The sequence below is a fragment of the Mauremys reevesii genome, unplaced genomic scaffold (genome assembly GCF_016161935.1).
Source record: "Mauremys reevesii isolate NIE-2019 unplaced genomic scaffold, ASM1616193v1 Contig15, whole genome shotgun sequence".
Lineage (NCBI taxonomy): Eukaryota > Metazoa > Chordata > Testudines > Geoemydidae > Mauremys > Mauremys reevesii.
This window is the reverse complement of record NW_024100771.1, coordinates 868,084-889,804: the sequence shown is the minus strand read 5'-3', so window position 1 is coordinate 889,804 and position 21,721 is coordinate 868,084. Positions and strand designations below refer to the sequence as shown.

The 21,721-nt window shown below is 50.9% G+C and overlaps 2 long non-coding RNA genes across 7 annotated transcripts; both read right to left on the bottom strand.

The window, feature by feature from the left end:
- Window positions 1-1,001: 1,001 nt before the first annotated feature.
- LOC120393136 lies at window positions 1,002-7,676 on the bottom strand. Of its 3 annotated transcripts, XR_005591916.1 has the most exons (6): window positions 7,019-7,676; window positions 6,440-6,589; window positions 3,569-6,299; window positions 2,706-2,848; window positions 2,385-2,424; window positions 1,002-1,262 (listed from the first exon to the last, which is right to left on the bottom strand). It is a non-coding gene; the product is annotated as an uncharacterized LOC120393136 (long non-coding RNA). The 3 variants fall into 3 exon arrangements; XR_005591917.1 differs by lacking the exon at window positions 2,385-2,424 and having other exon boundaries at window positions 2,706-2,904; XR_005591915.1 differs by lacking the exon at window positions 2,385-2,424.
- Window positions 7,677-7,813: 137 nt separating this feature from the next.
- LOC120393135 lies at window positions 7,814-17,202 on the bottom strand. Of its 4 annotated transcripts, XR_005591912.1 has the most exons (11): window positions 17,150-17,202; window positions 15,046-15,210; window positions 14,051-14,785; window positions 13,470-13,567; window positions 12,433-12,512; window positions 11,892-11,997; window positions 11,351-11,446; window positions 10,488-10,592; window positions 9,951-10,086; window positions 9,395-9,729; window positions 7,814-8,180 (listed from the first exon to the last, which is right to left on the bottom strand). It is a non-coding gene; the product is annotated as an uncharacterized LOC120393135 (long non-coding RNA). The 4 variants fall into 4 exon arrangements; XR_005591911.1 differs by lacking the exon at window positions 17,150-17,202 and having other exon boundaries at window positions 15,046-15,484; XR_005591913.1 differs by lacking the exon at window positions 17,150-17,202 and having other exon boundaries at window positions 9,635-9,729; window positions 15,046-15,484.
- Between the last annotated feature and the right edge of the window lie 4,519 nt (window positions 17,203-21,721).

Below are 21,721 nucleotides of genomic sequence, written 5' to 3'. Positions count from 1 at the left end.
CCTACAAAACTCTGCTCAGTATGGGCTGGGGGGTGTAGACCCATTACAGGTGGACAGGAGTGAAAGTGAATCATTTTGTGGACACAAGAACAAATGGATATAAACTGGACACTAGGAAGTTTAGACTTGAAATTAGACAAAGGTTTCTAACCGTTAGAGAAGTGAAGTTCTGGAACAGCCTTCCAAGGGAAGCAGTGGGGGCAAAAGACATATCTGGCTTCAAGACTAAGCTTGATAAGTTTATGGGGTGGATGGTATGATGGGGTAGCCTAATTTTGGTAATTAATTTGGCAATTGATCTTTGATTATCAGCAGGTAAGTATGCCCAGTGGTCTGTGATGGGATGGGATCTGAGTTACTGCAGAGAATTCTTTCCTGGGTGCTGGCTGGTGAGTCTTGCCCACATGCTTGCCATATTTGGGGTTTGGAAGTAATTTTCCTCCAGGGAAGATTGGCAGAGGCCCTGGAGGTTTTTCGCTTTTCTCTGCAGCATGGGACATGGGTCATTTGCTGGAGGATTCTCTGCAGCTTGAGGTCTTCAAACCACAATTTGAGGACTTCAGTGGCTCAGACCTAGGTTAGGGGTTTGTTGCAGGAGTGGGTGGGTGAGATTCTGTGGCCTGCATTGTGCAGGGGGTCAGACTAGATGATCATAATGGTCCCTTCTGACCTTAAAGTCTCTGAGTCTATTTTTCAGGCCTGCTCTGAAATGCTCAGGCTGTGTCTGATACCTAGTCACTTACTGTGCTCAGCTGCCCACACAGCCCCATCTCCCCTGTGGAAACAGGGTTAAAGGATTTAAATATAGGCTTCTCAGTTGTAAGAAAGGGAGCAACTGCCATGGTAAATCTTAGCCTGATCTCATGGGACCCATAAAAGCAGGGCTCACATCAGAAGCAAGTGGGAAGACAGCTGAGTAGAGTCAGTGTGACCCAGCCTTGAGATAGTGATGTTTTGAGAACAGAAATGAGAAAATACAGGAATAGGCAGGACATAACATAAACAGACTGCAGACGTTTTTAATTAATGCAGGCCACTGAAATGTATAAATTCTTGTGTGATATTGTTTGTACTTTGGAGAAACTGAGCCAGAGCTGCTCTCTGCCAGCTGTATTCTTCCTTTGGAATTGCTCAAATAAAGTTGTCTCTGATTTTGTTGCTTCCAATCTGAGAGTGGAGTTTGTTTCTTCCACACCCCCCAGTTCTGTTTTCATTTGCTAGACAAGCTTTCCACTGGGGATCCCTCATTTCTGAACAGATCCCTGTGGAGAAAAGGATAAGAAACAGAAACACAAACACCCACAGTTTCTACCACTCCCTGCTCCTCATCTGGTGCAGAACTAAATTTAAAACCAGCCCACTGGGGTTGTGAGCAAGTAAATCTCCTTCCTCCCCCAGCAGCTCCCCCAGGGCAATAACCCAATGCCTCCCCCACCATATGGACAGAGGCTGAAAGTTCATCTGATGGCAGCTCAGGGACCTGTGGAATGTGCTGGGATCTCAGCCTGGGCCCTAGTGGGGCAGGTAACCCCTCACACACCCAGAAAAGCCTGCCCCTAATTTTCTCCCTTCCTCTCAATCCCAGCAACAAGGCAATTCTTCACCACTGCAGACCCAGAGTTCATGTGTCCTGCAGAATGCTTTTCTGTAGAAAATACATTTCTGCCCAAGAAGTGCTGTAGTTCCACCTCTTTGCCACCAGAGGCTGCCGTGGCACAAGAATAGCCTGGAGCATGAACTCAGCAGGCTGTTCTGGCACCACCGCATCCTCTGGTGGGGAAAAGTTGGAACTGCAGCACTTCTGGAGGAGAATGTATTTTCTGTGGGGAAATAAATTCTGTGCGTGCCCAGTGGTGCAGAATTCCACCAGGATTAGAAGTTCATCACAGCAGCCTGCCTATGGAGCCAAGTTAGGACAGAGTGGGGCACACAAGGCCATAGGTACCAGCTTCTTCCTTTGCATGGGGGTGCTAGGAATGCCCCTCTGCCATGTATATTGGCCAAACCAAACAGTCTCTACATAAAAAAATGAATGGACACAAATCAGACATTAGGAATGGTAACAGGAAATCAAGCCTGGGGAGTGGGAGCAGGAACAGCTAACACATGGTCCAGAAGACAGGGGAGCTCGGGTGTTCAGACAGCTTCTTGTTCCTGCTGTTGGTTTGAGGAGGTCCCGGGGGCTGAATAGCTGTTCTGGGACTCTGCCAATAGGCCTCAGGAATGGAGCCTCAAACTGGGTCTGGACTTTGTAAGTCTTAGGTAAGCAGTTTTTAGGAGGCTTCCAGGTGGCCTGCTGGAGTGAACCCTGCTCCCATGAACCCTGCAGACCCGGGTTAATGACCCATGGGTCATGACAGTGATTGATCTCTCCCCGCTCAAACCTCCTGCAGGAAACAGTCTCCAGGACCTTGGACACATCCTCTGAGAATAAAAAAACAAAGTCATCATAATAGGATATCTCCTAGAAGTGGAAGGGGCCTTGAAAGGTCATTGAGTCCAGCCCCTTGCCTTCACTAGCAGAACCAAGAACTGATTTTTGCCTCAAATGACCCCCTCAAGAATTGAACTCACAACCCTGGGTTTAGCAGGCCAATGCTCAAACCACTGAGCTATCACTCCCCCCAAGATAAGTAGGCTATGCAACAGGAGCCCCCTCTTTGTTGCAACAGCCCCAAGTGCCCAGAAGAGTGACCAGTTCTTACCTCCAGGAGATGCATGGGATCTTCCATCTAAGCCTCAATGGGACCCATGGTGCTTGGTTTGACAGGAGGAGATCATCTCTCCCCACCGCTCTCTGAGTTGGGCTGGCTGCAGCATATATCTGTGTAAGAGGCTGGGCCAGAGACTGGAAGAGAGATGTTACAATCAGGGTCAAGGCACTCCAGAAGGAGAACAGAGGGTCTAAAACCGAAAGGCAAAGCAATCAAATCACTGGATTCAACAGAGAATTTTTGTACCATACAGGGACATCAAATAAGGTCTGTTAGGAAAGCTGAGATGTTAGTCTGGAAACTGCTAAGGCCAAGATTGTGACTCTTAAGATTCAGTTTTAGTCACTACAAAGTGTGTTTTGTTTTCTTTGTCTGTTTGAAATGTGTCTCTTTCTCTTGTTTAGTATCACTTAAATCTCTTCGTTGTTACTATGCTTCCCAAAGCACTTCAGTGTTGTGTGTTTGAGTGAAGTGTGAGTCTCCAGCCTACCTAACAGGCTGAGCTGTGCCCTGTTTCTTTGAAGGTAGCGAATAATTTGTGAATGGTGCTGGGCACAGAGTCCACGGGCAGTTCACCAGGCATCTCCTGTGAAGCCCAAAGAGAACAAAGGAGCAGGAGAGATTCAGGCCCCACTGACCCATGGGAACTTTCCAAAGAGGAGGCTACACAGTGCTCCAGACACAGCCAGCAGGATCCCTCCCACAAGCTGGGCCATGTCCTTCCCCTCCCAGCCCCACAGCTTCTTCCCCACCCCAGCCTCAGTAACCCCTCCCATCTCCCTGGTCTCCCCACCCAAGCTCCAATACCAGGCTGTTTCCATAATGGAAGCAGCTTTGTACCAGAGTTCACTCACCGCTAGATCCTGGCCGGGCCTCGTCTCAAAGCTTTCTAGCTGGGCTAGCAACCCCGTTGATAGTCACTCTTGCAGTTTGTTGGCTGGTAACTCAGCCATCCAGCCAGGTGACTGCCCTTTAGTCCACTGCTTCCTGGGTCATGCTCCTTCCAAACAAAGTCCAAAAATGTCTTGAAGAGAAACAAGGCCTTTCACCCTCGTGGGAAGCTCTTCCTCAGCCTGATTTCAGCTTGGCCTGCCCCTCTTGGGTTTCTATGGTCTTCTATGTCCCCTTCCTTAGGGACGGTGGGAGAACCCAGTCCTACCCTGGACTCCAGGTTTTGGCCCAAGGCCGTATACTGAACAGCTAGGGCTGCTTCTGTACTTTTGCTGCTGTTTTCCCTTGTTTCCTCTCAGGTGGGGCTCACTTGGTCATCAATTTGGCCTAGCTCCAGGCTTTGCAGCCACAGGCTAAGCCACCCTATGAAATACCCTCCTCCTTAAAATCCGGCCCAACCCGGGGGCAAGTTCTACTCTTGTCCAATCTTCATTCCTCACCATCTTTTCGCCGTCACTGGCTGTGCACTCATACAGCCTCGTACTCACCAGAACTCAGAGGCCATCCTTCTCTTCCTGCAGCTACTCATTCTCATTAACAACTGCTTGCAGAGCCTTCTTCTGAAGCCACAAGCTTCTTCTGTAGCCTTTTTTCTACTGCTGCTGCATCCCCCAAAACCTTTTCCATTAGGGTCTGAGCACACACCACTGCTCAACTCTCGTGACTGATTCATCTCTGTGCCAACCATTTCATCCTTCACCTCCCTGCAGCACCCGGCAGGTGTGTTGGAGGATGGTCTGCAAGGTCCATGGCCACCCCTGCCATCTCCAACTAGCCTGCTTCATGTGTTTTTGTCCAAGACGACACCTCCTTTTTTTCTACCTTCTTGGGGCCCTGGCCCCTCTTTTTGCCACTCAGGAATTTCCTATGCAGGCCGGGTCTTTCGATATGGCCTGCTTCTCTGCACCCAAACCAAAGAACTTTTGTTTCCATCTTGGCATTAGGCTATGCTTGTACACTTTCTCATGCACTGCTCTCCTGGGCTAACCTTCTCAGCACTGACCCAGCATGCTCGCCGAGTCTGCTCTTTTTGTCGATGGACGTAGCAGGTTGATTTCCCTTTGCAGGATCTCTCACGGGTATTGCTGCTGCTCCCTCAAGATTACCAGCAGCATCTGTAGCTCTGCCTGCACTTCCTTCTGCTTCTGTTGGGTTTCTAGGAGCTGCTGGAGAAACCCCGAGACCTGCTTTGGCTGCTTAACCAGTCCCTGGAACTCAAATGGGAAATCCCACTTGTGGGGACGGACCTTCCTTCAGTAACCAAGACTTCCATGAGCCCTCATGGATGACAGGGGGAATTCAGTCCTGCTGACTATGCCAATAATCAATGAATCTACTCATTGTTAGGTGCCCTCTGGTCCTCCATCAATGGTCACTCCAGCACCATGGCAGTCTCTCTGCCTGGTAATTCGGCCCTTTGACCGGCTTATCACCTTTAGTCCATGCTTCTGGGGCTCAGCTTGTCATACACTGAAAGTCCAAAGAGCTCTTCCCAGAGAAAAATGTTATTTTGCTCTCGCTGGGGCTCTGGCTCAGCCTGCAGCTCCCTTGCTGGGTTTGGTAACCCACTCTGGGTGCATGTATGCTCCCTTCTTTGGTGCCAGTAGAGGAACCCGGTCCCACCCTGACACTGGTAGCAGCCCAGGGCTCTGTACTCAACAGCTAGGGCTGCTCTTTTCTCTTTGCTGCAGGTTTCCCTGGACTTCTCAACATCCTACCTCTCTTCTCAAGTTCCCTTCTAGGCTTTCCTTGCTGCTTTCAACTTCCTACCTAGTTCTCATTCCAGTTCATAGCCCAGCTAGGCTTTATCGACGCTGAAGTCTGGTTCTTTCAGGGCCAATACATGGTCCCTCTGAGGTAGGACTCATTCTGTAATCAGTTTGGCTAAGCCCCAGGCTCTTCAGACCAGGGGAAAGCACTCTCCTTTCCCTGTTACAGACCTGCTCTGCCCAGTCCTGCTCTTACTGGGTTGAGCTGAGTCTTGCCCACATGCTCAGTGTTTAGCTGATCGCCATATTTGGGCTTGGGAAGAATATTTCCTCCAGGGCAGATTGGCAGAGTCCCTGGGGGGTTTTCACCTTCCTCTGCAGTATAGGGCACGTGTGGTTCACTTGCTGGAGGATTCTCTGCACCTTTAGTCTTTAAAGCATTATTTGAGAACTTCAATAGTTCAGACATAGGTTAGGTGTTTATTACAAGAGTGGGTGGGTCAGATTCTATTGTGCAGGAGGTCAGACTAGATGATCATAATGGTCCCTTCTGATCTTAAAGTCTAGGAGTCTTTGAGTTCAGACCTCCCCAGTTCAGACCTGGTTTCCAGAGGGGCTAAGTTCACAAAGGCACGACTGGCTGCAGTTGGAGTTTTGCTGGTTTTGGTGACTCTGACATTCATCATTCAGAGGCTGACAGGTTTGTTGAGGGGATGGTGAAACCCCATTGCTGATCAGAAGGAGGTCAGAGTCAGGTCTCTAGGAGCTGAAGGTTCGTTTGTCCTGCTGCGGGAAGTGGAGCTGGAGAGCGGAGTTGTTATGTGAATGAGACTTCATGATGGAGTTGGAGACTGAGGGACCGGAGCCTCCTCCCAGAAATGCTCCCAGGAGAACAGGTTTGAGGACATCCCTGGGGAGCTTCTTGCTAAGAAAAAAACAAAAGTGGCACATTGATGGAGATGTCTCTGTCGCAGGGATGGGGGAATCTCCCAGCCAGGCTATGCAGCTGGGATCCCATTTCTCCCTCAAGAGACCCATATGCCCAAAGAAGTAAATGGCTCTTACCTCCATGAGGGAGCGGGGTTTTCCCTCTCGGCCTCTTTGAGAACTAGCACTGCTTGGTTTCATAGGACAAGGTGACCTGTCCCCACTGCTCCTTGAGGTGGCTCAGCTTCTGACTGCACCCATCTGGGAGGCTGTCACACCCCCCAGGGCCTAGAAGACAGGTGGGGAGGAGGTTCCTATTCATGTCACCCTCTGAGAGCCCATAGAAGGGACAAAGGACGAATAAAGGGCAGGAGGTGAAGCAGGCCCTGAGCCTCTGGCCCATCCTCACCTCCTCAAATGTGGAGCTTCCTGAGCTTCAGTTGGGCAGACAGTCTGCAGCCCTGACACAAAGGTCCTTCTGCGCCATATGGGGCAGGGAGAGCTCTGCCTGGGAGCACGGGGAATGGGATGGGGGTCAGAGCAAGGAAAGAGGGGAGGGGTATGGGAGTGAGGGGAAGAGCTCATGCCCCAGATGAGGGAAATTTGGGGTCAGGGAAGGAGCCTGGTGCACAGAGAGGGGAGAGAGTTTCTGTCAGTGACAGGGGCCTCCATTTCCCCTACCACTAGCCCCCCATTTACAGTGAGACAGAGCAGTACCTGCAGCAGGGAGTGGGAGTTGCTGATCATGGGAGGGGAACCTTTAAGGGCATCAGATGAGGTGCAGCCCTTGCAGCGCCTCGGGCACCTGGTGCAAGTGCTGGATGATGCGGAGCAGGCACATCACCTTGGCTGTGACATCCTCCAGCTGCAGGGGAACGAGAACATGTCAGGGACTGAGACACTGCCCAGGAATGAGGGAGGATTAAGGGCACCTGGAACCAGCACCATTTCCACCCATCAGCTGCTCATGTCTGAGTGGTGGATTCACGCTCCTGATCCCCAGGATGGAGGCTTCTTGTCCTCTCTAGTGACCTTCAGTGCCAACCCCCCTCCTTGTAGGGTTAGCTCCTGCCACCTCCCCCTCAGTGCCCCTGACAGCTGTTCCACCTCCAACCCACCTAGGGACACTGCTCAAGTTCGTAGAACCCTCTCCTGCACCCCGACCTCCATCCCCACCCAGGTAGGGCAGGGAGGGGGGCAGGAGGGATTCTGGCAGCAGTGAAGTGGGATGTGGGGAGGTTGAGACCTTTCCCCAAGTCACCCCAGTGACAAATGCTGAAGCCACAGGATGGCAGCCCTGGTGAATGGGGCAGGTCAGCAGCCCTTGCTGACTGAATCCGTTCTCTCTGGAGCTGGTCTAGCCCTGCCAGCAGCAGGATAAGCTTCCCCCACCCATGTGCCTCAGACCTGCCTGGCCAGTTACCATCACCCATCAGACCTTGGCCTCCCAGGCTGCCAGTGATGGGTGGTGGCTCGGGTGACATGGACACTAGGCCATGGGGAAATGGGTGCAGCTCTGTGGGGCAGGAGAGGTTCACAGAGGGCACTTAGGGGACTCTCCTGCCCTTCCCAGGAGTGATAGCAGAGCATCACATCCTAAGAACACAAGTCCATGAAGTCCACAAGTCCCCACTAGGCTCCTTGCTTCCAGGCCAGCCAATGGTGATAGGATGAGATGGAGGCCTGGGCCCTGCCCCAAGCTCCTGAGTCTAATGCAGCTGCTCACCTTGTCCCCCATCAGCTGCTGGGCTTCCCCCAGGATGGAGTATGTGAGGAGCAGCCCAGCCTGGCTGACACACAGGAGGGGGTCATGTATCGCCAGCATTGCTGTCTGGAGGAAGTATTTTCTCTGCCCCTCAGAGAAGAATTTTCCAAAAACCTAAAACCAACAGGACACGAGGCTTTAGCAGATTGCCCAGAGCCAGCCTCCAAGTCCTGGAGATAGAATGGCCTCAGCATCTGGTGCCCCAAAGGGAGGGTGAGAGAGCTGCTGTAGCCAAGGCAGTTCATTCCCCAGGAGGCTTTCAGAGTCCCATGGCTCAGGGAAGCCCCTTTATTAAAAGGTGGCAGATGTTTAGGGACCAAAGCATCGAGCGGCTCTTTCTGGAGGGCAATTTATCGCAGGGGCCATGATGGGCTGGAAATGGATCTCTAATGTGGGTGAGCAGGGCCCACTCTGCTGTGCAGTGCCCAGAGATGATAGGGGACCCTGTATTGCTTCCAGCAGAGAGATCTCCTGCACCTCAGTGGCTAGAGGAGTGTGTGTGCGCAGGGGTGGGGTTTGGAGCTGACAGACCAAAGGTCTATTCCCCCCAAATTAGTGATTTCTCTAAGGCTGAGTAAGGCCTCTGCAGCTCCTTGGTTTCTTCCAAAGGGAATCCAATCTGCAACCTGACAAGGATAAGGAGACGCATGTCCCTGTCCCCATCACAAACACTCCTAGGAAACTTTTCTTCTGCTGCAGCCATTCAGCTTGTGGGAGGCAGGACAAGCTCAGACAGTCTCTCTCACATGGCGTCTATAGAGCAGCATTCTGTAGATGCCCTTGTAGATCCAGGAGCCATTCCAAGGTCTCCTCTGTGATGTTGTGGAAATCACCAATTTCACCTTTGATTCCAATCTGGGGGCACTGGGTTATGGTGTGTTCCAAGGTTTGGATGTTCTCACCACAGTTGTGAGACGGGGGAAGGCGGTGAGTGTCTTTGATTTTCTACTTGTGCAGCAAGTAGCCGCAACTTGGGGCAGTGACAATGTGCTTCTTTGGAAAAGTGGCTGAGGTCCAGATACTCTGCCATTCCCTGGCCGGGTCTGGAGACATGAGGGGGGCGCATGTGGTCCATATTGGCTCTGGAGCTCACTGTGTCCCCTACCCAGTTCCCAGGTTGGTACATTCTGCTTCCTGACTGGCAATGGAATTGGGCAAACCCCACCTCCTTTCTCTGCTTCTACAGGGTGCAGGGAATTAAACAAGGGTCTGATCAAGCAATAGTGACTGACTGACCCAGTGCTCTCCTCTCACACACTTGGGGATCAGCCAGGGGAACAAGGACCAGAGAGACACCCAGAGCCATAATCCTATATGAACTCACCCACCTGGGGATTCTCCTTATGCCACATAGTAATGGCTCCATGTAAGACACTCAAATCACGGCAACTAGCGAGGTTCCAGTGTGGGACCTTTAGCACCAGCCGGTCCCACTGGGTGCTGGATGAGGAACTCTGAGCTGGAAATAAGGAGTGGGCTCTTCTCCTGTCTCCAGGAGGCATCGACTGCAGGGACCCCAGCCAGCCCCACTCCCTGAGCTGGGTCATGCCCTGCCACAGTGTCCTTACCTCCCCCACCCTGGCTGTGTTCTTATAGCCCAGGAGCCTGCTGTCCTGGTGCCAGTCGTGGCACCACAGATCTTCTGCCTCATGTATGGTCAGCCCTGGAAGAGAGAGAGAGAGACACTTCAATCATTCTGGTTGCAGTTTCTGTGTCCTTCCAATCCCATTGGTGGCTGCACAGTGGAGTGGAGAAGAACAGAGGCAGAGAGAGACTTGTCCTCCAGCTGGGGTCAGGCTGAGAGAAATTGTCTGGGGTCCCCATTATCCACCTGTGGTCACTCTCAGTCCCCTATTGGGTTCCATGTGCCAGCGGGTTCCTTACCCCTCTATTGGAGCAGCAGCTGGTAGAGCCGGTAAGTCCCCTCCCTGGCCTGCCGGCTGATGTCCTTGTCTGGGTCACTGACAAACAGAGCCAGCTGTACCACGTGGTGACCCATCCTAGGGAACTCTGCTGAGATCTAATGGAAGGGAGAGGAGAGGGGACTCCATCAGCATTTTCCTGTCAGCTCCCTGTCCCCCCAGGGCCAGAAGACTCCTTCCCCTTAGCCCCTCTGCAGGAGATGCTGGGGGAGAGGCACCTGAGATAGACCCTTCATTTGCTCTGCTGCCAAGGGAGCCAGGAGCTGCTTTGGGATGCCAAGCAGGGGCTGGAGCATGGTCCCCTTAAAGGCCCAGGGACAACACTTAACCAGGACAAGAAGAACTTGACTCAAGCCTATCTCATTCCCTGCTCTGACTCTGCCTCCCCATGAGGAACACTCTGAACCCACAGCCCCTGCAGCAGCAGCAGATCCTACAGCCCGTTGGAGCCAGCACACCTACGCCTGGAGTCAGGAAGCTGGGGTCAGAGGTCACTTACGTCAAACTCAGGGAGGGTGACTGCAAATCTGAGGAGGGCCGTGCTGCTCCTAATGGCCCTGGCTCTCTCCTGGGACACCCTGGACACGATCCAGAGGTTGACATGCTGTGGGGAAAGGAGGCAGGTCAGGATCAATGGGCAGGTGGTGCTTTGCAAATGAGCCCCCCCACTCCCCCAGCCCCAGGCGCCCGAGACATTATGCGCGGGGGGAATAGCTGAGTCATTGATCACAGAGCTTTAGAAGGGGATTCTTTCCCCCAGGACGCAGCTTGTATCCTGCAGGTCACAACATGTGAGGGTCTCTCTAGACTGCGACAAGGTTCGGTGTCAGGGCTGGTCCCATCCTCCCAGAACTCCTGATTCCTGAACTGTTCACCAGAAAGGAGACTGAACCCTCGCCCTTCCCTGCTACTAAAATCCTTGGTGGGATGTAGGGAGTCACTGAGAGCACAATCCCCCCAGGAACTTCAGATCACATCAGAGAGAAGGGCTGATTCCCTGGGGTCCTCCTGTTTCTCTAGGAAGGAGCGTGTGCCTCTTCTCAGAACCATCTCCAGAATCTCATGGGGTGTGTGTGTTGGGGAGGTGGGTTTTCAGACTCTCACTCCCCAAGACAGCCAGGGGCCCTGTGGTTAGCGCTCAACAGAACCAGGCAGAGCTCTGGCTTGAAGTCCCAGCTCCTTCCTCTGTCCCTTAAGAAAGCAGGACCTGACACTGCATTGCACTGATCTCCCCAACCAAGGACGCCCCACTGGGGACCCAGCTAGGAGGACAGAGTAGAAAATGGATCTTCCAGTCTCTCCTTACCAGTCCCCCAAAGAGTTAAGGTAAAATTGGTTCCCACACCTCCTTATGGGGCTCACCTCCGAGATGTAGTGGAGCCTGTCTGAGTCTGGGGACTCTGACAGCAGGTTCCCCAGCATGGCATCCAGGAGCTCTGGCATGACTTTGTGCAGAGACTGCAAAGCATGGGTCAGAGTTAGGGAAACTGGGCATACGCCTGCCACAGGATAGGAAAAGGGGTCTCTGGGAAGCACTGGTGAGACCCCCAAACACATATCCTGGCCTCTCTCATTCACATCCCACTGCAGGCAATTAGCAAGGATTGATGACAACTGGATCTTTGATCCATGAACTTAGCAGGTCTCTGCAGAGGGCCTTGTAGGCAGAAGAGGATAAAACAGCCAAGTTGCGATGGATGGAAGCTGGGCTGCTGGGCAAAACACGGCATATGGAAGAAAGAAATCCCTCAGGGAGGGGTAATCCTCTGGAGGGAAGGATCCAACCCTGAAGCTTGTTCCATTTCTGCCTACCCCACCCCTAAATCTGGAGCTCCAGTGAATCAAGGGAGCAGGGACCAAGGACCACTCTGGAAGAGGAGGAGGATGGAGGAGGAGGATGTACCTGGATGTTGATGGTGTCCTTCTCCATGCCCAGGGTGAAGACGGAGCGAAGGGCAGCTCACAAGAGGCAGGTCTCTAGGTCAGGCTCAAGGGCTGGTTTCATGGTGCTGGCAAGAGAGAGGAGCTGGTATTAGACTGTGCAGTATGGGGGTGGGACTGTCGCCAACACAGACACGAAACCACAGGGATGTAGGCACAGGCTGGCGAGAATGGAAACTGAGGCACTGAGCTAGGGAATGACAAGGCCAAGGCATCACAGACAGACAGTGGCAGGACAGGAATAGCGCCTGTTCCCTGGAGCCTGCTGCCCGTCCTGTATCTGAGCCCGGGAGTGAGCCCCTCCCCAAGGCCCCTGGAATGTTAGTGGAGTGAAAAGAACAGCCCAGCCAGGAGAGAGTGAACCTTCCCACCCCACCAGCTCTGCCAGAGGAGCCACTCCTGGGAGGTGACCTGGGAGTGAGAGGGACAGTGACTCCCAGCCTTGGGCCTGAGCAGCACTGGGGTTAGGGGAGCCAGTGGGGGTGGGGGGGCTGTCTCAGTACCTGAGGTTGCCCACTGCAACCAGGGAGTTGGTGAGGATGGCGCTGGGTGGAGAGTCTTTAGGAAGCTCCTCAATGAGCTCCTGAGAGACGCGAAGGAGACAAAGGAGTATGAGAGATTCGGGCCCTACTGACCCCTCCCAACAAGGAGATTACACAGCCAGTGCCCCAAATGGCCAGCAGGATCCCCCACTACCTCCTGCTCCTCCCATTTCTTCCTGCCCATCAAACTTGTCTCCCTTCCAGGATTCCTGCCCAGCTCAGTCCCAATCCCCTTCTTTCCTCCTCCCTGTCAAAACTGCCCCCATTCAGCACCATCCCAACTACCAAGCTGAGACCATGTGATTCCTTGTCCCCCAGTCTCAGCTGCCCTCCAGCCCCACAATTTCCCCACTGCCCAATCTCACAATTTCTCCCTTCTCTTCTCCCCAGCAATCCCTGCCCTCTGCTGCCCCCTCCAACACCACCCAGCCCCCACCCATTAGCCTGGCGATACCCCATGGCCAATCCCATGTCTCTCTCCTCCCTCCAGCTGCCATATGATGTGCCTCACTCAGCACAATCCTCTCCACCACAGACGCCTTGCAGCAGCGCGGCTCCAGCGTGTCCTGCTCTCTGTCCTGTGCAGCAAGACACGTGGGGTAGATGGCCTGCAGGAACATGAGCTACTGACCCTCATCCTGTACCCACCAGGAGTGGGGGATAGCAAGAGAGAACCTGTTAGCTAGGGACCTTCCTGCCCCACCCACACCAGCTCCAGGGTTCAGGCCTCAATGACGCATCGTGGGGACCCGCCTAGTGTCCAAATCTCCCACCACTCCTACACAAGCAGGATCAGGAACTGGGACAGTGCCTGTGGGGGGAGGAGACCTTGGCTGTTGTGGGACAAACTCCCTCATCTTAGGGGTCCCACATCATGAATGTAAAAGGGCCCCATTACAGGTGGTGGATCATCAGGGACAAGCCCCTCGGCAGGGGGTGGGGATGCTGGGAAGGGACAGGACAATCTTGGTTCCAGCCCAGGTGGGGAACATTTGTACCTTTTCTCTGGACTGGAGCTGCTCTCTGATGACCTTGAGAGCAGCTTCATCTGTGGACATGTCCAGCCATTCCTCCTCCTCTGAATCCCTGGGGGTCTCTGCACAGGGAGAGAAGGTAACAGGGTGACGCCTGCTGCCACTTGGGGGCAGGAGAGGGGCGTGGTGGGGATAGCAGGATTAAAGACCCCCCCCCCTTCTGACTTCAGGCACCCAGGTCAGATCGGGCCCCACACCTCCCTCTCAGGGATGCCTTCAGCCCCCAACAGCTTCAGAAGCCCATAGCCAAGAGCCCCCCCCCCCCCACTGTCCAGGACTCCACTGTCCATGGGAGGTGCCGACTCCCTCAGCCCCAGAGCATCAAGAGATAAAGTGGCAGCAGCTCTTGATGCCCCCACCCCCAGTTCCCCTTGCTGCAGGGGCAGCTGTGTGACTGCTGCTGGTGTCAGTGGGGTTCCCATGGCTCAGACCAGACACCTGGGCTGGGGACCCCCCCCCCACACCATATCACTGGGAGAGTGTCTGGGCCCAGGGTGTTCACATCCCCGTCCTCACCCCTCCCCGAGCCCAGCCTGGCTCCTCACCTGGAACAAAGCAGCAGCGTCCATCTGCATCACTGCTGCCAGAGTCCCAGGCGCTGCTGCTGTCCCATGCTGAGCTGCTGGTGTTGGGACAGGCATCTTCCACCTCCTGGCCTGAGGGGGCTGGAAGGTCCTCAGTGACCAGGCAGGGCGATGCCTCCTGCTGGGAATGAGTCTGGGCTCCTGGGGCTGCTGCTGCCCACACAACAAGCCCCAGAGCCTCCCTGCCTGACGCCCCTCCTGGGCTGGGTCCTGTCTGCAAAACCACATCCTGAACCAGCTCCATCTGGCCTTGGTCAAGGCCTCTCCCAGCTCGGTGCCTGCGCCGGGAGCTGGTTTGTTCGCCAGAAGGCTGGGCACTTCCGCCTTCTGGCCTGGATGGGAGCTGCTTCCCCGCCAGCGGGGATGGAGAGGTGGCTCTGCCCCTTGGGAAGATGGCAGCTGCTTCCCTCAAGCTCTGGGGCCACCTGCAGAGCCTTCTTCCTGAACATCCTCAGGAGCCTGGCCATCCTGGAACCGAGCGGGGAGCAGGTGTGAGGCTGGGCTCAAGGCAGCCTTTCACTCCTGGGCCTTTTCAGTCCCTCCTCAGCCCTGCTCCAGCCAGAGCAGCCCCTTCTCCCCCCACAGGAGTGCAGGGAGTGCAAGCTACACACACTGGCAGGAGTTCATTGCATGAGCTGCTCCCAATGTTCCCCCTCCTAATCCCTGCTGCTGCTGCAATATCCAGGAAGTCTCATCCTGTTAGAGCAATGGGGTCAGTCCCAAAGACCATCAGTTACTCTAGACAAGCAGCCCCCTCCTGTCATCCCAGGCCACACTCCCCCGCCCAGGCTAGAGAAGGAACAGAACCCAGGAGTCCGGACTTCTCCTGGGAAACCATTCCCCACATCAAAGTCACAAAGACCCTCGGCACAGAAAGACCATTTATTCAGAGAAACAAAAGACAGCATTTCCCAGACAGACAGCGGAAGCCACCGAGGAACCCTAATGCTACTCACTTGCTTTAGGTGATGGTATGATGGATGGCGGATGTTCAGGGTCAGCAGATGTCCCTCACCCTCCTCCTCACTCTCCAAGCCCAAGGCAGGCTGGAGAGGTGGTGACCTGAGGAGTTACCCTGCCCAGCCAGCAGGCAGAGTGATGACACTATGGCAATCTACTGGCTGTGAAAACAAGAGTCTGTCTTATTGCCAGTGCACGGAGAAAGTCAGGCAGCAGCAGCGGGGTGCAGAACACTGCCCTAGTGCAGCAGTGACAGCGGCTGCAGGATCCTGATGTCCCAGCACTTTACACACCTTCCTGGAGCCTCCCAACCCTCCTGGGCTGTAGCCATGGGACCCCAACCCTACTTATGGCAAACGGGCCTCAGTTACCGGCTCAGGGTCACACCGAGTGTCAGAGCCATGGATGGACCCCTTCCCTAACCACTGCTGCACACTCCCTCCCACAGCTGGCAATTGCAACCAGGCCCTAATGTCCTTTCCCCCTGCCTTTGAGAGGGAGTGTCACTCCTGCTTCCATTGCTGCCTATTGATCTGTGGGACTGGGCAAGTTGCTCCCCCTCTCTATGGCTCTCTGGGACTCACATCCCCAAATGGGCTTTAAAAAGACAATGGTTAAAGTTTGCCCCAACTCTTTCTTGTTTCTCTACACGAGCCATTTTAGCAAAGTTTAGAATTCTTGATGTTCAACACCTGGAAACTTCCCTTTCTCCTTCGCAGACATCTTGAGCCTCCCTTCTCACCCAGGCTCTCTGCTGCCTGGACTTAGAGAATTGACCCTATTCCCATTGGACCTACCCAAGGTGTCACACAGCACAGCGGTGACAGAGCCAGAAAGAGAAACCAACAGTCCTGACTCATGTTCTAACTAACAGACAACAACCCCCATGGAGGCAGGGATAGAGCCCAGGAAATAAGGGGTGAACATTTTCATGGGAACCTTTTCTATCAGAAAATCCATTCAGACTAAACCACTTTGTTTCTTGAAATCATAACAAGTAGGATGAAAAATCTTTGCAAACAAATATTTGTTTGCAAAACAAAGCATCTCCTGTTTGTCACAGTGCATTAAACTGTCTCATTGTACACAAAGAGGAGACACTGTGATCTAGAAAATTAGATGAGATGCTTCAGTCTGAGCTAAGTAGTTGCTGGTCTTAACAATTTCAAAAGAATAAAATACCAATCAAATAGAATATGATGTCATAATCTGATATGGCTCAATGTGATGGGACACATCCTATTCTGCACTGCTACTAGTGACACTCTTCAATGGATCCCCATCATCCACCAATCATGAGGTAGGTCGGAGAGGTTTGTTATTCGTACTTGCCATAAGGAGAAACTAAGGTTGAGAAAGGAGCAGTAATTTCTCTCAGTTGATGCAGCCAGTCAGTAGCAGAGTTGCTCTCAAATGAGCTACAGACCAGCAATTGTTCATAGGAATTCTTCAGCAAGTATTTTAGAAGAAGTGGAATGTTAGAGACAATGAATGGAGAACAGCAGCAACATTGGTCAAACATATAACTGGTTGTGACTTATTTCCTTGGTCATAAAAGAGAACAACAAAGACCAGAGTTTCCTCCTTGTCAATAGCCCCCTCCTCAGCCAATCAAGGTTGAGACTTTGAGGGGTGGGAGGCTAAGGGTTCTCATCAAATAGCCCAAAGAATGGAGCAGGTCACCACCAAGGAGATCACTCTTGGAGCACTATTCCAGCCTCACCTCTCTGTGAGGGTCTCCCACAACCCCCCTGGCTCCCGCTGCACACACAGAGCTCCTGGCGGTGGGAGGAGAGCAGCGGAAAAGGACAAAGGAAGCAAGAAGAGAAAGGTAGGAGGGACAGAGGAAAAGGAAAACAAAAAGGAGAAACCCCAATGTTCCCAATGATTCTAAGGAACAAGTCCTACATTGGGAATACAATGCTGCCACCTCAATCTAGTGTTTTCCATTCCTAAAAATCAGCTGGCACCTGATGGATCAGACCCGGTCCCAAACCTCTTGGAGGCTTTTACCTTCTATACAGAGATGTCTGTATTCTAGCAAAATCAATAAAAGAAAAGGAGAAAACTCCGAAGAGGATCCTCCTTGCAGTCACTTACGTGAAAGTGAATTCTCTCTCAGTCCTCAAGGAGAGACCTCAAGAAGAAGATGTGCTGAAGCAAAGCCACAGGGATCTCCAAGGTTGCCCCTGTGCTGTACCCCTGTCCTGCCTGGCTGATGTCAAGATCTCTCTGTGAGATCATCGCCTCCTCACCACCTTTGTCCAATAGGTTGAGGTCCTGCCAAAGGCCCTTGTGATGTCACTGCCACGCCCACCCCTCCCCTGCAGTGCTGATGTCCTTCCCCCTGTCCAGCCACACTGGATGTTTGAGCTGCTTCCACTGGATCACCCACCTCAATGACTTCATTGTGGGAATGACACCGACTACACAGTAGAACACGAAAGGCTCTTCCCCAGGCCGCAATCATAAGTTAGTAGACTTTATGGCCAGAAGGAACCATTAGAGCATTTAATCTGATCCTCTGCGTATCCTAAGGCCTCCTGTATGTCAGAAGAGCTGGGTTTTTCTTTTACTCAAACATTTTCCAGAAAGGCATCTAGTCTTTATTAGAAGATCTCAAGAGATGGGGAAGCCATCATCTCTCTTGGTACTTTGTTCCAATGATCAATCACACTCTTACAAATCTGGGTCTTATTGTCATTATACTTTTTCTGATTTCTGCTTCCATCCATGGGGTCTTGTCATGCCTGTCTCTGCTAGATAAAAGAGCCCTTTTATACTCAACATTTTCTCTCCATGGAGTCAAGCAACTCACCTCTCATTCTTCTTTTCTACATATTAAACAGATTGAGCTTTTTCAATGTCTAATTACAAGGCATCATCCCCATCACTCAGTTATGAATCCTTTCTGTACCCTCTCCAATTTTAACATAATATTCAAAATGTGAACAAAAGATCGGTAGTCAACATTCCAATATCAGTCTCACCAATGCTGGATCACTTCCCTTTCTATACTCACCACTCTATTCATTCAAGAATGGCTTTAACCTTTTTTACCACAGTTTCACATGGACAGATTATGTTGAGCAGCTCATCCACTATGGCCCCGAAATCCTTTTCAGGGTCACTGCTTTCCAGTGGACTGCCCCCCATTCTGTAGGGTGCTGCCTGACGACTTTGTTACTGGAAGTATGGGTTTGCATATGGCTTTATTAAAACCTAATTATTTAGTAAGTATTTTAGAATAACTAGCCCATTAGAGAGAGAATCATTAATTACTCAAAGTCAATGAATGGAGAAAAGCAGCAAGAGTAATCAAAGACATGTTTGCTTATTTCCTTGGTCTTAAAAGCGAGTAACAAAGACCTGAGTCTTCCCCTCTCACAATAGCCCCATGCTCGGCCCAATCAGCATTGAGACTCTGAGAATCAGAAAGCTGAGAGTTCTCACCAGCTGTCCCAGGTCACCACCGGAGGGAGTCACTCTTAGAGCACTATTCCAGCCACATGTCTTTAGGATGGCCTCCTGCAATTAGAGTTGGAGTGTAACCCTCCCTCCGCCCCTCACTCCACATGCACAGAAGAGGTCCTGGTGGTGAAAGGAGAGCAGGGGAAAAGGACAAAGATGCAAGAGAAGAAGAGAAAGGAGGGAGAGACAGGAAAAGGGAAAACAAACAGGAGAAACCCCAATGTTCCCAGTGATTCTAAGGGACAAAGTCCTAGGTCGGAAATAAAATGCTGCCCCCACAATCTAGTGTTTTCCTTTCCTAAAAATCAGCTGACACCTGATGGATCAGACTGAACAGGTTCCAAACCTCTTGGAGGCTCTTACCTTCTATACAAGGATGTCTGTTTTCTAGCAAAATCAAGAAAAGAAAAGGAGAAAACTCCAAAGAGGGTCCTCCTTGCGCTCACGTACATGAAAGTGAATTCTCTCTCAGTCCTCAAGGAGAGACCTCAAGAAGGAGATGTGCTGAAGCAAAACCACAGGGATCTCCAAGGTTGCCGTTGTCCTGCACCCCTGTCCTGCCTGGCTGATGTCAAGATCTCTCTGTGAGATCATCGCCTCCCCACCACCTTTGTCCAATAGGATCAGGTCCTGCCAAAGTCCCTTGTGATGTCACTGCCACACCCAGCCCTCCCCTGCAGTGCTGATGTCCTGCCCCTGTCCAGCCACATTAGATGTTTGAACTGCTTCCCCTGGATCACCCCACTCAATGACTCTTCATTGTGGGGATGACACCGACTACACAGTAGAACACGAGAGGCTCTTCCCCATGCTACACTCAGTTTTTCATAAATTAGCAGACTTTATGGACAGAAGAGGCAATTAGAGCATGTAATCTGACACCCTGCATATCACATGCTTTCTGTATAGCATAGTAGCTAGTTTTTGACTAAACACGTTCCAGAAAGGTATCTAGTCTTCATTAGAAGACATCAATAAATGGGGAATTCCCACCACTTCCTTTTCTAGTTTGTTCCTTTGATGATTCATTCTCACTGTTGAATATTTGTGCCCTATTTCTAATATGAATTGGTCTCTTTCGAGTTTCCAGCCACTGGGTCTTGTTATGCTTTTCTCTTCTAGATTAATGAGCCCTTTAATACCTGATATTTTCTCTCCATGAAGTCACTTCAGCATTTCAATGACATCACCTCCCAATCCTTTTGATAATCTAAACAGGCTGAGCTCTTTCAATAGCTCACTAGTAGGCATTTTTCTCCGGCCCTCAAAACCTTTCATTGCTTTTTGCTGTCGCATCTCCAATATTTAAAAATCTTTTTTAAAGGTGGATTCCAAAACTGGATGCAGTATTCCAGGATCAGTCTTACTGATGGTGTGTCACCTCCTGCTGTACACTACATATATGACAGACAAAAACATGGTACAGGTACAAAAACAGACCATGTGATTAGACAGAGAGATAGGACCATTTCTTCTCCTAACACACAACCTCATTTAATCATAATCATAGATTTCTCTTTGATTATGAATTATGTTAGCTAGCTAGATAGATAACAAATAACCTATGAAAATTATTGTGCTTCTTTTCCTGTTAATGATTGTCTTTGTCCACATCATGATTTTCTTATCACTCCTTATTAAACATTATTTAGCAAAGGTTTTTTGTGACTATATCTTACTCAATCGCTCATTTACAAACAGCTCATCATAAGTACTCGGTGTTTGGATTTCTAGCTGTTTTGACTGGATACATTTTAAACATGCTGTCTTTTGTTTCTCTGAATAAATGGAAGTATCACACATGGGTTCCTGAAAAATCAAGGGGCTAATTCTCAGCTGGTTTAAATTGTCATAGCTCTGTTCAAGTCAATAGATCTCTGAGAATTTACACTAGCTGAGGATCTGGTCCAAAATCTCATGATTATGAAATTAAAACTCACTTTGAATATTCTGTACAAAGGCCCTGATTCTGCAGCCACTTCAGCACATTCTAAACTTTAAACACACGAGTGGCCCCATTGAAGATTTAAAGAAAAACTTATACTTAAGTCCTTGTTGGTTATGGGTTAGGGTTATGGATAGGGCTTAAGGCTAACACCAAACTGGTGTCAGACCCTGACACTGTACAAGTTACTCTCCTTTCCCAATCAAATAAAGCCCTGCAATTGGTGCATTGGAATTATTCTCCCTTCCTGGGTTCTGGATTCTTAACATGAAATAACAGTTTATCCCAAAGCCAGAATCTCTGGGTCTTCTTCTCCAAACTCACCAGTCCAGTACGCTGCTTCATTACCAACCTCTCCCTCCTGGACCTCCTGCTCACCAGCATGGTCATCCCGATGGTGAGCAATCAGGAGAAGAGTTCCTTCCCTAGCTACCATGCCAGGCCTACTTCCACTCCCTGATGGACTGCATGGAGTTCTTCCTCTCTGATGTCATGTCCTTAGACTTCTATATGGCCATCTGATACCTACTGCAATATGTCACCTGGCTGGTGGTTGCCTCATGGCGAGGGGTAACATTTGCAAAAGCACTTATATGACAAGGTTCCATTTTCAAAAAATGCCTACGTCACTCAGGCCAGATTTTTAAAGGTATTTAGGTGCATTGTGAGATTTTCAAAAACATCTGATCTCTTAACACCCATTGATTTCTATAGGTATTAAGCACCTAGGTTCTTTAGGTAATCCTCCATAGGCACCTAAATACCTTTATAAATATGGCCGTATTATATTTATAAGTGCCAAAGTCACTTTTGAAAATAAGACTCAGGTACCTAAATAACTTGGTGGGGGATGATAATTTTATCCAATGGCAGTAATTGGAGGAGAATCTGTGTGTGTGTGTGTGTGTGTGTTTATATGAGAAGAAGAGGGAGAATGTATAGCAAGACAATGTATAGCAAGGTCTACACTGGAAAAGTTTTTCTGATATAGCAATATAAACAAACTCTCCTAAAGTAAATGTACTAGTAGTTTTGCTGGTATTGCTTACACTGGTTCTCTGAGAGAAACAAACCACACTGCGGAAGCATCTTTAAGCTGGTTTAACCATGTTTACACTAGGGATTTTACCAGTATAGAAATATTACAAAAAAAAAATCACACTTCCAAGCTGACATTACTATGATGGAGAAAGTTTATAGTGTAGCTCTGCCTTATGTGTTTTTGTGAGGTATCAGAGGGGCAGCCGTGTTAGTCT